Below are 15,778 nucleotides of genomic sequence, written 5' to 3'. Positions count from 1 at the left end.
AAAAAAAAGGTTAGGTTATAATATTTAATACCACAATACCAAAGATATCTCCCTTTTTTAATGAACATACCTCTCTTCCCGTATCAAAAACTCACTGACTTTCCTTAAAAACAAACAAAAAACCACCACCAAACAAACAAAGAACTTCTACTTTTTAAAAGGAAAAACAAGGCTCCCTACCACAAATCAAGCAACATGCTAACTTCTATTCTAGTAAAATTTTGCTACAGAACACAAAGTATGTAATTCGATTTACCAACGCTTAGGAGTATAATTTAGAGTCAGAACAGTTCCTTCCTGCTCAGCAGTTGGCATTTCTACAGAAAATCTTCCATACAGTAAGTGTTAATGGTAGAAGTGTTTTTGTAACTGCTAACTATAGGGGAGAAAACTCCCTGGCCCATGGACTGCCAGCTGGGCACGTGGCAGGGCTGCCCATCCTTAGGTACTCCAGGAGCATTTCCCAGGATGTGCTATCGTAGGTGGCAAGTACCAACAGCTGATAATGACAGTGGTAGCAAAAAATTCCATTTAAAAAATGGAAAGCAGTCTTGAAAATGTGTTTAATAAGACTAAGCAAAGCAAGAGGAAAAAAGAACTACACACCTTCACCCACCCCATTTCCAGAATGTGCTATGGATATATACAGCATTTCCATTGTCATGATGTAAGACAACAGAAGAACTTACCAATGCCTTCATGAAAAATAACTATAAAACTCACGGTACCAAAACTTCCCAGCTGCCAGAAGTGTTGTTACAAAGGAGTTAACAGCAGCACAGACAAATCCTAAAACATGCAGACCGAAATGCACACTACATTCAGGAGTTACAGCCCACGCACAGGTTTTTAACAAACACAGACATGACAAAGTTCTCATTTGCGTTACACAGTCAGGCAGCTGCACCAGCTAAATCAGCACCAGCAGCAAAAGCACCAAACGCTCTAGTAGCGCCTCTACAATTTTCAGCACTCCAACATAAACCTGGCAGATCAGAACTAACTTAAACAATTCATAAATTTATGACAATAACCCAGCAAAAGGCCTGGCAGCAAACACAGTGTGAGGCTGGTTTTCCCAGGCTGGAAGACGAGCGCTGCTGCAGGTTTTGCTGCGATGCTACTGATGCAGCGGTTCACAATCTGCTCACGTGGCCGCTAATGCCTACACAATTTCTATTGCTGACATTAATTGAGCACATTAGTGCTGGGCCAAGAGAAACGTATCCTCAAAAGGAAGGTGTATTTCTCTCTAAATAACAAAGCAGTTAGCACAGGACCTCATCTAACACCAAAAACGCTTTGCCAGATAAGTATTTCTAAAGCTGTAAACCGGATTTTGTCTGTAACAGTTGGGAGTAACCATGCAAAAAAAACCCAAAAACAACTCGACTTCATGCTGCTCAACAGGGATGTTTACTGAAAAAGAAAGCTTCACAGGCAAAATAAGATAAATAATGGAAAAAAAAACCTGAATACCAGAAACTCTCACCTCATAAAGAGATCAGCATCGTACATGCCTGAACTCAGGACATGTGACTCAGACTTTGCAAACTCAAGTTACAAGGTTTTTTTTAAATTTTCTTCTTAAATATCTAGTTCCCAAAATAAATCTCAAGTATTCCACAATCTGATGCTTCTATAACCTGTCATGTAGAATAAAATTGTTCGCTGTATCTTTATTGTTTTAAAAGGCTTTTAGTTCCACAAGAAAATTAGTAAGAAAACCAGCAAATATTGACTCACTCCCTCTACCTTCCCCTAAAAATCAGGAACTGTAGCATGTAGATTTTAAAGCTAAATCTACAGAGGAACTTTGGAGCCTGAAGGCTCCATAGACCTGCAACTAGAGCAGAAGTGCTTTAACATGCAAAAAAAAGTTAAAACCATTTTATTATTAAACTCAGTATTTCAAAGAAAACAAAAGCTAAACTGTTGCAGGTAACAGGCTGCCTAGCTGCTTGTGGTGTGGGAGACTGCCCAGCACACACAGCCAGCAGACTGAAAGAAAAACAGTCAAATGAAAGATGCATTTTACATTAAAAGACCGTATTCAGACATAAAATCAGCATATCTAAAAATACTATGGCCTACTCAGCAAGAAGTCTCCTGACTCATTAAAAAGAAATTCCCATTTTTAGGCTTCCAAAACAGGAAAAATTCAAAAAAAAGAAAAAAACCCACATGGCTTCTGGTCTCTGAATATTAAAGTATTATAGCCACAAGTCTCCAACACAAGGCTTCATGTCTTTAGCATACCAAGACCTCCTGTCCACAGCACGAAGGCCACCATCACTTGCCATGGGTCAGGGAAGGGACCTGCTGCCACCTCCTGCATCTCAGACCTGCCCCTGCAGCTCCACGCTCACAGGCACAGCCAGCCAGTCGCAGAATTCCTACTGTGACTGGTACTGTGCAGCTCTGGAGAGCAGTGAGGGCTGCCAGGGGCTGTGGTAATTAATACACACAATACAGAGTAAGCTTGGGTTTTGTAGCTAAATATATATATATATATATATACACATATATATATATATATACACACTCTTGAGTTCAAATGTAGTTTAAAAATATGATAGATGAGACAAAAAGGTAAGTTAAAAAAAAATGAATAAAAGTTGATACAAATCTTCAGTTCTCCAAATGCACAACTTAATATCAGTGTTTTGTTTTTTTTCTAAAATTAACTTTTGCAAAGGTGAGGCTTTATTCAGACTGATCAGATCTATTCTGCCACCGTCACTTTAAGTAAATATTTAAATCACATTAAGAAAAGGATGCCATGGGCAAGCCGGAATTTCACAAGTATACAGTTTCCACAAGCAGTTCATACAGAGCAAAGTGTGTCTGACTAATGTGTGATTCACAGGGGAATGAGGCACACCCTGCCTTCAGAGCAGCAGTCACTGCCACCACTGAAAAAAACCCTGGTATGTAAAGATCTCATAAGGCAGTACCAATACAGGTTCACAGTTTCCCAGTAAATCACAGCTTGTCTTGCTTGCTGCACAGCACTGAAGAGTGGCAGGAGGGACTTCCACAGAGACAGGCAGGCACATGTCATTTAATGAGACGTGAACTCAGCTTTCCCACACTGAATTTGGGGCACTTGGCAGTAGGAGGGCAAGGCACTGTGCAGAGGAGTTGAAAAGTATAAGCAGGTTTCTATTAAAATCTGTAACAGAGAACTGATTTATAAAATTCCCCAGGTGAAAACCTGAATTCAACCTTGATCATTCAGATGTTTTATTTCTCCACATTCAGCTACCTGAAATGTTTCTGAGGCCTATTAGCTCATTTAATTAGATAAAGATGGGGGAGGGGGGAACAAAGATAGCAAAAAATTTTGTTAGATAATCACGACGTTCAGATTTACTGTAGAAGATAAGCTCTAAAGTTATCCAAAAGCAGCCCACAAAGACTCGATACAGATGTGCATGTAGATACACAGAGAACCATACACACACACAGATACTCCCACACTATCTATCCGTGTACCTACGTACGGTGCTGATATTCCCCAGCGATGTCCCTGCAATGACTTCTCCAAAAGACAACGGGGTCTTGTGTGACAAACAAAAGGTGATTTTTTTTTGTAGGGGACATTCATACCACAAATGGGGTGGGGGTAGCAACTAATGAAGGCACCTTCTAAGTCAACTCTACTAATCCACATTTCACCTACCAATGGAGAAGTATCTCTAGAGTCACACCCACCTCAAACTCACACCCTGAAACTGCAAAGTAGCTCTGGACTGATCTGCCCAAGAGATCTCTGGCAGGACAGCCAAAAGGCTCTCCACAATGTTCTCAACTGCACTAATGGGATTTCTTACCTGTGCTCTCTCATCTAGAACAGATGTTTCTGAGGGTATGACATAAAAGCAATGTTACTTGAAGGTTACTCACGTATTAGTCGTGCAGACCATTTTGTAGCCAAAAGGAAACAGCACTTAGGGTAAGAACATCTAACAAGAACGTCATTAACAGAACCTTTGCCTGCAAATCACAAACCATGACCATGTGCCTTTGCTCCACTTCTTTCCTGTCCACAACAAATGTCATTCAGTATATATTCTCCCAAGTTATACACCCTAGCTCTAGCACAATGGCGAATGGTGAGGAACAGGGGGACAACTGCTTCATGGGCAATGCATTTGTTTAGCTCTTCTGAGAGGTACAGAAATGGGGCAGCCCAACACGAGCTGTATCCTTGGCATTTTGCTGACAGCTCCACACAAAGACACGAGTTAGCCAAGCACAAGCAGAGAAGAGCACTAGAGGACAATCATCACCTGATCTTCAACTTCTGTAGAGCAAACCCAGGTTACAACCTACCCCTCAGCTCCTCCTGATGACCTGGACTAAACATAATTTCATGCATAGGAAACTGAGGGGGTTTTGTTGGGGTTTTGGGTGGTTTGTTTGGTTTTTTTTTTTAATGCACACACAAACAGGAGTAAGATGTACCTCCAACACTGGCACCATTGGAAAGATGCATTGCAACTTAAAAAACAAACAAACAAGAACCACATTTCTGTACAGAGACAGGAGTAATGGGAGTGGGAGTAACAAACCTGAAACTGCCTAGAAAGAAAGCCAGGACCAGGCTGAAATCAAAATGCTCTTTCCTGTTTACCATTAAGGTGCATACAGTCAGAAAAACAAGTATCTATCCATAAGGATATCTTTTCCAGGGGGCTTTTTTAGGTGTTTTTCTTCATCAAATTGCTCTCTCTTCATGATGGTTCTGAATTACTGCCCACCATTTGAGCCACAGCAACCCTTCTGTGCAAGCCCTCACTCAAAATGCAACACATTCATGGCCTTATATCTTACCCTGCAGATGCAATGGGCTTCCCAATTACAGTCATCTGTAAGCATCTGTGTTTGCCTGTGTGTGCAAGTCCTAAAATTCTGCTCTAGTGTATACCACAGCCTGTGCACCAAGCCCAGCAAGGCTTCCTGAACTACCTTAAGCTTTCTTTAACACACCTCTGCAAAGTCCTGTGCAGAACCAGTCCAAGGGGTCATGCTCCAAGCAAGTCTACCATTCAGGGATGGAATTAGGCTTTACACAAAGTTAAACTGCATTTATTCTTAAAAGTAAGCTGATACTGCCTTTTTGCAAGGCACACACTAGCCCAGGCAGCAAGAGATCTGCACTCCATATCTTCTACCATCCAAATGGGTTTAGAACCAATTTCCCATAAGAGCCTCTTGCCATTGGCTTCTAAACTCTTCTAAAGCAGACAGGCGTGGATGTGGATACCTTACAGACATGCTACGTACTGCTTCCTGGAAGAAACTTCAAGTTTTCCAAATGATATTGTGCCAGTGGGAGTAAAAAAATTATCACCACATGTTAACAGCCGCACACAACAGTATATTTGCCATTTAGAAGAAACTCTAACAGATGAGTGGTTTAAAAAAAGTAATCCCTGCTAATTTCTGAACACAATACTGACACCAGAGCCCAGGTGCTTCAGGTCTGAGAATCTTTAGTTGATTAAACTATACAGTTTGAAATCAGATGCCCACGACCTGGAAATGTTAAATGCCTTCAGGCACTTCTGCGATTCCCCCTTACACACTGGCATCTCCAAATCCTGTGCTGAGCAGCCAAATGCACCAACCTGGATTTCACTCCACAGCTTTCTGAAGCTCCTGTGTGGGTCTAACCCAGAGAATTCAACTGAGTAAAAGGCTGCATGGGGCCGTGTCTTTGGATCTACCAAGAGCAAAGGGAAACTCCGAGAGCAGACAGGGCCTCAATTATGTAAAACAAAGAACAGTGAAGAATCTTATGAAGTCTGTTGCCTTTGCACATGAATTGTCTTCATTAGCATGGTCTGCAAATCATCTTAAATCCAATCTCATAACCTCACTTGTCTTAAGACACCACAGTAGTAAATTCTCCACATTTACTACTTGAGCAGAAGCAAGGACCCTTATATTTGTACATGAATCTGCTTGCTAAAATAAACTTAATTTATGCAGATGTTTTCCATCATAGCTTGACACTTTGCTGCATAACAAATTTTACAGAGAAACAGTTAAAATGCTTGCATAAAAGAGTACTTTAATATTTCAATCTATGAAATTTCAAGCATTACTTACATCTTTAATTTCCTATTAAGTAAATATCATTATAAACAGCTCAAGATAAAAGATACAAAACCAAGAAAGGTTATTTTACAATTTCACAGTTTCATAGTTTCACAGCAGGCCACTGTATGAAGCCATGCAACACAGGGCAGATGCAAATTGCATTTGCTGAAGCACGTAAATTCTTTGTTGCAGGTGTGCATACAGCAGCAAAATTCATTGCTGGCTAAGCTACCTTAACTCTAGGAAAATTGTAATCAAGTGAGCAGGTTGTAGAAGGCACTACAGAAAAGCTCAGAAAGTGGGGAGATTCTAAGCAGGACACACATGTGGTAATATATCCAAAAGGGCAGGAAATAAATCAAATGGCAAAAATTCCAACTTTTTAAACAGAATGGAAAGGGATTCTGCTTTTCAACCCCCAGCTTCTTACGGATGGTCTGCCCATCAAAGACTTCATCAAAAAGGGCTTAACATCCTTTCCTGTTTTAACTGGAGAAATTCTACATGGACAGAATTTGTAAGATAGATGCAGTGTTTTTACTGTCTGATGTCTTCTGATAACAAAGCTGCTTTAAGAAGAAGTGGAAAACTTCTCAAACATGGATGAGGCCCTCGTCTTCACACATAGAGCCTCACGTTACTGAAAAGTCTGAACAAGCCTTTATGTTTTCATTTGTTGATTTTCTTCTATCATCCTTCTTGCCCACAAGATGAGACTGAAAAGCCTGGGGAGTATTTACTTTTCAAATTGCCATAAAGAGAAATAATGAGAAAATGATGGTGAAAGAGGAAAGCCATCCTGCTCCTTTAATAAAGGTCCCAGCTCTAGCACCAGGTACAAACTGGTTAAGCAGCAGCAGATCAGAAGTCCCTGAAGGAACTGATTATATTAGGAAAATGGGACTTGTATTAATAAATTAGTTTACCATCTCTTTTCAAACGTCCTTGATAAAACACAAGATAGCAAGAGAGTTTGAAATGAGTAATGTCTTTCATATTTTTGTATCTTTAGCTAATATATTATCTTTTACACATCAATAGTTGGCATTTTTAAATAGCAACTGCTCCTGACAAGTTTTAAAACACTTCTTGATCAATAAAGTTTTAAACAATCAATAGTGAAAGCCAAAGAATTAGCTCTACAAATGGAAAAATATTAGAAGTGCTCTCAAAGACACATCAAAGGACGGTAAAAGGGGCTATTTCAACGAAATATGGGACCCCTAGACACCAGAGATGTTACAAACCTGGCAGTCTGCAACTTTGGCCATAGAATTAACTGCATTACTGTGTATCTGAAACTATTTTCTTACAATATATCCGCTGAAAAGTATCAGTCCACTCAAACAAGAACTTTCACCTTGACAACAAATACTTCTTCACCACATAGTGTAACTGTCACAGTAAAACAAACCGTAAGCAGACTGAAGTGGTGTGCAATTTAAAAAGTGAGCTCAAAGGCAGCTTGAAAAAGAAATGCTTCTAAGAAACATTTATTTTCCAAATAGGGAAAAAAAAAAACCCTCTAAAAAAGGTTAACTTATCTTTCAAAGTATCTATATTTTTGTCTAGAATATTTATCCAGTGCTGCTTTTTATCAGCAGCTGCATCTACAATTCAAAGCACAGACATTACCATAATGCCTGCTAGTAAAATTCAGCCAAAATGGGTAGTACAAATGGCAGTCAGGGCCACAAACAGCCAGACCAGAACCCTCCAAGTGCGTGACCAAGAGGAACACGGAGGCCAGAGCAGCCTGTGCTACACGGCACCACACTAAGTGCACATGCACTGCAGTAAGAGTCCCCAAGTGACAGCTTTTACATTAGTCTGGAGACCAGAGGAAGTGACCACATTGTGCATTTTACCAATTTTACTGATATTGCAATGGAGTAGAAGAGAATCTACTTTCAAATTTGCTTTATGTTTACTTGCATCAGAACTTTTAAAAAAATAAACAACAAGATTGATAACTTGACTCTGGAAAAGTTCTCTTCTCCCAAAAGTAAACAGGAAGATAAAATGCATTTATTACCAAAAGACTCTAGTTTAAGATTGAGTCATGAAAAGTGTATTTTAAAACCAGACCATATTTTAAGTGTTTAAGCCTAATGAAACTCAAGTTTGGGCATTCTGATGATACCACCATCTAAATTCGTAATCCTAGTCGATTTTATTTATATTTGTAAAATCCATTTCAAACATTTAATGCTGACATGTACTTTAAGACAGAAAATAAAGTTAGCTTTCCTTTGACTACATTTTCCTCAAAGTAAGAAGAGCAAACGGCTTTGGATATTATCTTTGTATAATGAAAGTAGTTTGTGTTGGCAAAAGCAGAATGCTCTCTTTTTACTTACTGCTTCCTCTGAGACTTCTAGACTAATTCATTTTAACAAGTGTCTTAACAGTGCCCCTGTGTTACACCGCACCCACACAATACTAACCTATACTCTAGGTTTTTTAATAAATTTATATTTAATTTTTATGCAAGTTTTCCGGGCATTTTCTACAGCCTGACTACTCCACGTGGTATTTCCAAGTAATGAGGAAAGAATGCACAACAGGTTTGGAAGTCTGCATGATTAATTACTTATTAGTATGAATTACTTACTATGAGGAAGAGATTGATTTGGTAACCTTCAACATCATTTGCCCAAAATAAGCTGAACATTGCACAAACATTTATCAGGAAGAAAAAAACAAAGATAATAGTTTAACCCTACAGACTTTTCAACAGCTAAAACAAAGAGGGATCAATTGTATCAGCAAATACATCATTTCCAAGTAAATAAAATCTTGCACTTGAAGAAATTAAACAGGCAAAATCCAAGTCATATGATGCAGAAAGTCATGGCTGATATAAACCTGACCTGGAAGTTTTTCCAAACAAATGCAGTAGTGGCCAAAACTGTAAAGTTATTCTACAGTAAAATAAATTAAGCATTTGAGCTTACTATTTGCACAATTTCAGCACTTGAGAGCTCCAGCTTTGAACCAACAGCTCGTATGCTATGGCCCCAATCACAGCAAGCTGAGCAGAAGGGAAGATGAAACCAAAGAGACAGATGGAGCACGGACAGGAGAGGAGGAGCACACAGCAAGCACTGCGGGAGACTCTCGGCACACTTCCAGTCTGCCCAGTACACTGGTTACCACTTCAGCAGGTAACCAAATGTTTTCCATCAAGAATAGGCTTGCATTAAAACACCAGTTTACATACTGGTCATGTTACACTGTGCTAGTTCTAATAAAAGACGGTTTCCAACTAGAAACAGTTGTTTTGTAGAAAAAAAAAATACCCCACTAAGCTGTGGACAAAAACATACCACTGAATTTTGTTTAATATAAAAAGCAAGTGTCATTTAGTAACATCACAGAGGTTCTGAAGTCTGACTGCAAGTATGCAAGCAGTTGGATTGTGAAAGCTCTTGCAGATGATAAACAGTACGATAAATCCAAGGCGAGTCATGACAAACAAAATGCTAAAACTGAAAAAACAGATAAGTAAGAGATACTATATCAACTACAGAATGAAAATTTTGATTCATTCATTGATAGCAGGGTACAATCAAAATAAAGTAGCAACAGACAACCTCCTGTCTGCATCTTGCTCTCTACAGACAGAGCATGCCAAAACACATCCTGTACACAGCTGCAAACACTTGCAATGACCACAAGAGAATAATAAAGAGAAAAAGGAAACCTCAGAGGGGGAAAAAAAAATTTAAAAATTCTAAATTTATCTAGAGTTTTTCCACGTCTAGTCTTAAAAATGCAAACTCATGATCAAAACAAAAAGAAAAAAAGTGGGATTACGTTATACCCTACATTAAGTCGGTGGATGAAATTATGACTTTTTCAATTTTGGATAGAATCCTCCTTGACAACTGGTTTTTAAAAAGTAAATAAATAAATAAAAGCCCCAAACAATATATCAGCACTAGCACTTGGAAAGGACAGAGGCTTCATTTTGATGGTTAAAATAATCCTGTTATGGACACTAACAAGTTTGGAATCAAATTGGTATTTTTAAGCATCTACCGAAGGACGATTTTTGTTAAGATTAGTACACCTAAATATATTTTAGTTCAGTGACTAAAACAAACCAAAAAATAAAAATTAAAGCAATAAAGATTCCTTTTCCTAAGGAGAGCAGAAAAGAACTCATGAATTTCAATGAAGTTTCATTGAAAGTCACACTTTTAGTTCTTTTACATTCAAATTTAATGTTTTCTCCTTAAAGTCTTTAAATGAAGAATGTTTGTCCAAAATTTAAGCAAAAAAAAAAAAAAAAAAAAAAAGTGTTTGAAATTGTCAAAGCCTATATGCTTTTCTTAAAGGAAGCTTGTAATGATGACATTAAATGTTGAAACATTGTGTTGAAACTCTTAAATTGCATGAACTAAAAGACCAACTGCAAAGTTTCTTACATATAAAATAATACAGAGGATGGATTACTACTCAGGACCCTGTATACTGCTTCTGAACTCTTATAAACTGTATTTTCAACTAATGTAGATGAGCAATTGCACATCACTCTCATGCAATCAAGGTACTTTCTGGGAAGAACGTTCAAGCCAGATAAACAATGACCAAGAAACAAGAAGGGAACCTGCCCTGTCCCACCCACAGCCCTGCCCTCCCCCAAACCTCTCCTCACTGCCAGGGCCGTGCCGTGGTCTCAGTCTCTGTGCAAGCTTCCCACAAACACTCAAGTATGAGCTCTGCTCTACTCACAAGGCGGCTCATTTATCATTAACTTTACAGATTCAACCCATGGGCACAAGCGGGTTTGTCTTCTACTCTGAAATATTGACGCCCCCTCCTCCTTTATATAATTATTTATTTATATTTTTCTATCTCTGTATCTGAAGCGTAAGTGGGACACAGGAAAAGAAAAAAGAGAAACAGAAGGACTGGAAGCTGCTGTGCATCTTGGATGGCTTCTGATGTGCATTCAAATAAGATATAAGCTGATTCCTATCATGGAATTCCAAAATATGTATGTGTGTATAGGAATATATATATATATTCCTAACTGAATTCCTATGATTCCTAATTACATTGTACGCTCTGTACATTTAGTGTTACAACATGGACTGTGACTGTATTACAATAATTTAAGAGACACCACAGGTCATCATGGGCCTTCAGAAACTATTTGTGGATATTAAAAAAAAATAACCACAACTCTCCAGCTAGCACAACTCCTTTTTCCATGTCAAGGATGAAGTATTTCCCCTTCCCTCCCTAACCACTTCAGCTACTGGCAAGTAAAAGAAACTCTAAAAATCCTAGAAGATTATTTTTTCCATATTCCATTAAGGAATTGTTTTGGTCATGATTTCCACACTGAAAAATTACTTCTGGGATGACACAACTAAGAGAAAATTCATCCCAAAAGAGAACATCTTAATGAAGACTGGAAACCATGAAAGGTCATGACAAGATATCCATCTGAAATATTAACTGCAAGAACATCACAGTACTGAAATATTTATACTAAATAGAAGTTATTTGAAAAAATCTGTGGAAATAACCATAAATTTTATAATCTGTGCAATGTTAGGAAAGAAAATTCATTTCAAGGTCCAGGATAAGATACTAAAAAAGTTGCAGAGCAAATAAAATAAAGGCTGTTACTTCCTCTTACCTTGTTTTTATTTCTCATTGGATTTCTCATCTCGCGTATCGCTGCTGTCTATTGAAGATTATTAGTTTTTCATGGATCTTGTATTCAATTATTTACACTACCAGTTCAAAACCCAGAAGAGAAACAGAACAATGTAATCTTGTCATAACTTCTCACATCAGAGGACACTCAACCCATAAATACTTTGCTCTACTTAAAAGCATGGGATCTGCAGACAAGTACCCCACTGGAAAGCTTGCTCCACTGCGCACACCACCCGAGCACCAGCCAGGATCTTGGATTTTCTGAGGTTTCTTGTGCCCAAGTTTATCCTTCCTTCATTTACAGCAAAACTGGTTATAGAAACTGAACAGCCAAAAAACTCTCAGAGATGTGACTCATTCCAAGGAACAGTTTGCAACTTCACGTCAAGAAAGCTTGGAAATCCTGAGGAGCCTCAATTTTCCAGGCTCGCAGCTCAGAGGGAATCCAGACTGCTGTGAGGTTTCGAGGAACTCTGATGCTCCTAACACAAACAGCAGGGATTTCTCCAGTCAACGCTGAAACCTTTCATTCTCCCCTAATACTCAGGAAAAAAGGAAGAGAAAAACCCAGATACACCCGTTTTTGTAACCTGTGTAAGGGAAGTGAAAGAGGGGCCTAGCTTGGCAAATGAGAGGAGATAAAAGAAAGCAAGATGTGAGACAATAGAGTATTTTTTCACACAATCACATAACCCATTTACTCAACAGAAGGCCAACCAGCATACTGACCCTACTGACAAAAGACTCGGGGGTACATTAGAGAGGCTGGTCACCTGCAACACTCAAGTATTGATTGGTAATGGCTCCACCTGACAGCCACAGAAAAACTGCACACAAGCCTAGAGAAAAGGGAAAGTTTAGGTACAGAAAATAAAAATACTTTTCTTTAAATCACTTTCATTGCTAAAATTAAGTTCTCATTCTGGAACTGCAGTAGGTTACACAGCCACTTACTTTAGCTCAGCTGAAGAGTCATTAATTTGAACACTTGCAATTATCTGCCACCCCAAATGAGCTAATTCAGTGTTATACAAGTTCATACTAAGGAAAAAAAAATGCATTCACACAGAAAGACACAGCTAAAATCTACTTGTCAACCTAATCAAGCTAAATTCTGAAGTGGCGTAGGAAGAGCTTTTAATCATGACTTGCAGGCTATGCTGTGTTTGCCTGTAGAACAGGCAGCAGGAACTATTCAAATACCCAAAAGGCAAAGAGCAAAAGACTGCAGCCTGCTGAGATTAAAATATCAGTAAGAGCCTTTTCCTTGCTTTGGTGTGTTGTTCATATACTTTCTGTAAGTAATTCCATGTTTTGTTTTGCTGATGTATGTAATCCTTAGATACACCAGTAAACCCCGTTCACAGTATTTACCTGTTCTTACTAAGTATCTATTACCTTAAGGTATCAGGTTTGCTTAAGCAAAGAATGCAAATTTCAAGGTAACAAATGTAACACTGGAAGAATTTTTCCTGTACCCATAATCTGATTGCCATGTCACTGACTTCATCCATTTGCCAGCTCCAGCTGTATAACATGTGCATGGATGATCTCTAAAAAGTTTAATTAACCTCTTGGAACCTCAAACAACATGATCTCCTCCCCAACCTCTTCTGTGCTTTGGTCTCCTTATGTTTTGAAAGGGGTTCTTAAAATTTGTCTGATCTGTGCAGGCTGATGTTGAAAAGCACAACTCTGCTACCTTTCTCATCCACCTCTGTTCTCTCAATCTTAACTGGCAAAAATGAACATACACACACACAGAGAAAACCCAAAAAATAGTCAGATCAACAAACTGAACCTGTGGCTACGTGCACAAGACGTACAGAAAGACACCCTTAATACCTCCCCTACATCTGCCCTTTTGCTGATCAAGGTAAATTCTCCTTGGACTGTAAATTAATTATCATCCCCTCCCTCTAAAAAAACCCTAGTCGCTGGATAACTTGTGCACTTCTTTAAAGACTTGCCTGCTCCAAAAAAGGCAGTTCCTTTCAACCTTTCTGCTTTGGTTGTATTTTCAAAACCTCTTTCTTTTCCTGTTTTCAGGGGCTATCTTTAATCTGTCTGCTTTCTTTTCTTTTGGTAGACAAGAGAGCACCCTAGGTGAGAGCTCAACTGATCCACACAGAGTGCAAGGGCAATACAATTTATGTGTCATGTTCTCTCTTATACATAGAAAATGAAATGGGCTGGGAGGGCTGCACCAATTGGAAAACAAAACAAAAACCACAAGCATGACAGTGCTATCACATCGCACTGCACCACTACCCACCTGTTCCTTATTATCTCAAGTATTAGATTTTTCCTCTGTAAATTCACCACTTTATACCTTTGTCTACCCAAATTAATAAATTCCAACAACCCCAAAGCTCTGTAACGTTTCCAACACTATAAATCTATGCCCATGAAGCAGAACTTCATGAAGAACAAGCTCGGACTACGAAGTGCACCAGAAAGGAAAAGCCTAGAGAGCAGAATAGGTTGGGCTGCATTAAAAAAAAAATACAGGTGCACAATAAGACAGTACCTCAGAGAGGTCTTTGAAGACTAGGGGGGATATAAATAAATAAAACAGAAGCAATACTTGGTGAACATCATACACAAGAACATTACAGAGTACGTCCCATGCACTGAAGTTGATTAATTAAGTACTTACACACAGATCTTCCCCAGGAACGTTTGTTCTTACACTCAGGTCCCTCGCTATACCTCTCACATTAAAAAGACAAAGTTATTTCTTATGCAGCTATACACTGCTGTGTTGCTCCTGCCTGCCATCACTGAAAGTTCTAAGTAAATCTCTCTACTCTAGTGGTCACAACCTATATTTTGCAAACCTATAGAGATGGAATTACTGACTTTAATGGGACTACTTGCAACGTACAAACGCGTGGCATGGGAAAAAGCCTCTAGTGGAATGCAGCTGAGGACATTACAGATCTTTTGTTTTGAAAGATAAACAGTGCATGTAGGCATCATATTAAACTCCTGTATACTTCCATTACGCTCAGCTACGTGCCCTTATTCCCACTGTGACAACCTTCCTTCATCCCACAAAATTCAAGGTTTTAGTTCTTGCTCTAACTACAGGTACGACTCCTTAATACAACTGTTAAAGATACAGATATTATAAACACATATGTCTGCTCTTCTTAAAGACCAATTTATTAATGTCCTACACCAAACAGATTCTCTCAACAGAAATATGAGCATGTCCTTTCAAAAAACAAGTGCCTGGATTTCAAAAGAACATGCCCTTTCAGAGTACTGTAAATATTTCTACCTATACTGCAGTCACTCAGAAATTTATTTTACTGTTTTCAGCAAAAGAGATGAGAAGTGAAACAAAAAGTCTGAATTACAGAATCAGCACGCCATCAGTGCTAGCTGAAGAGGAAGAGCTTTGAAAAGAGACCGGTACTTTCCTTTCCAGTAAAAGCTTGATGCATAATGCCTAACACGAAATATTTCATCTTTAACATCACACCGCAGACGGCAGGTCACAGAGCGGTTTTCGCTTCCTCAGTGCTCTCCAGCAAGCAGCACCACATCACCCTTCCAGATCGGCTTCCTACAGACGCCTCTAAGGGCTTGTTCCCCAAGCCAAAGCCTCCAGGAGCCATGCCACGGCAGAAAAGGGAGTCTGAATCCCCAGGGCCCTCTCCTGAATCACTTTTTATGCTATATATCAGGGGCACCGCATTCTCTTCATCATCTGGTGGCTGCTAAATAAAAAGAAGAGTTTCTAAGACGGATTTGGTTCAGGTTTGACACTGAAAACTGCCTTATAAGGTATAAAAGCCCGAAAGCAGGAAGAGGCTTTGACAAAACTAAGGAAGTTCCTCTGCGCTTGCTCGCTGGAGGGGGAGGGGTTTTCTTCTTCCACAGAGAGAAGTAACACAGAATAAATGACATTATCCACATCGTAAAAAATAAATGCATGGGTAAGAGCCCCCCAGACAGTGCCCGGCCGAGCGGTGACTCC

This window comes from Antrostomus carolinensis, unplaced genomic scaffold (genome assembly GCF_000700745.2).
Source record: "Antrostomus carolinensis isolate BGI_N321 unplaced genomic scaffold, ASM70074v2 scaffold1166, whole genome shotgun sequence".
Taxonomy (NCBI): Eukaryota; Metazoa; Chordata; class Aves; order Caprimulgiformes; family Caprimulgidae; genus Antrostomus; species Antrostomus carolinensis.
The sequence above is the reverse complement of the archived record's forward strand: the minus strand, read 5'-3'. Positions refer to the sequence as shown.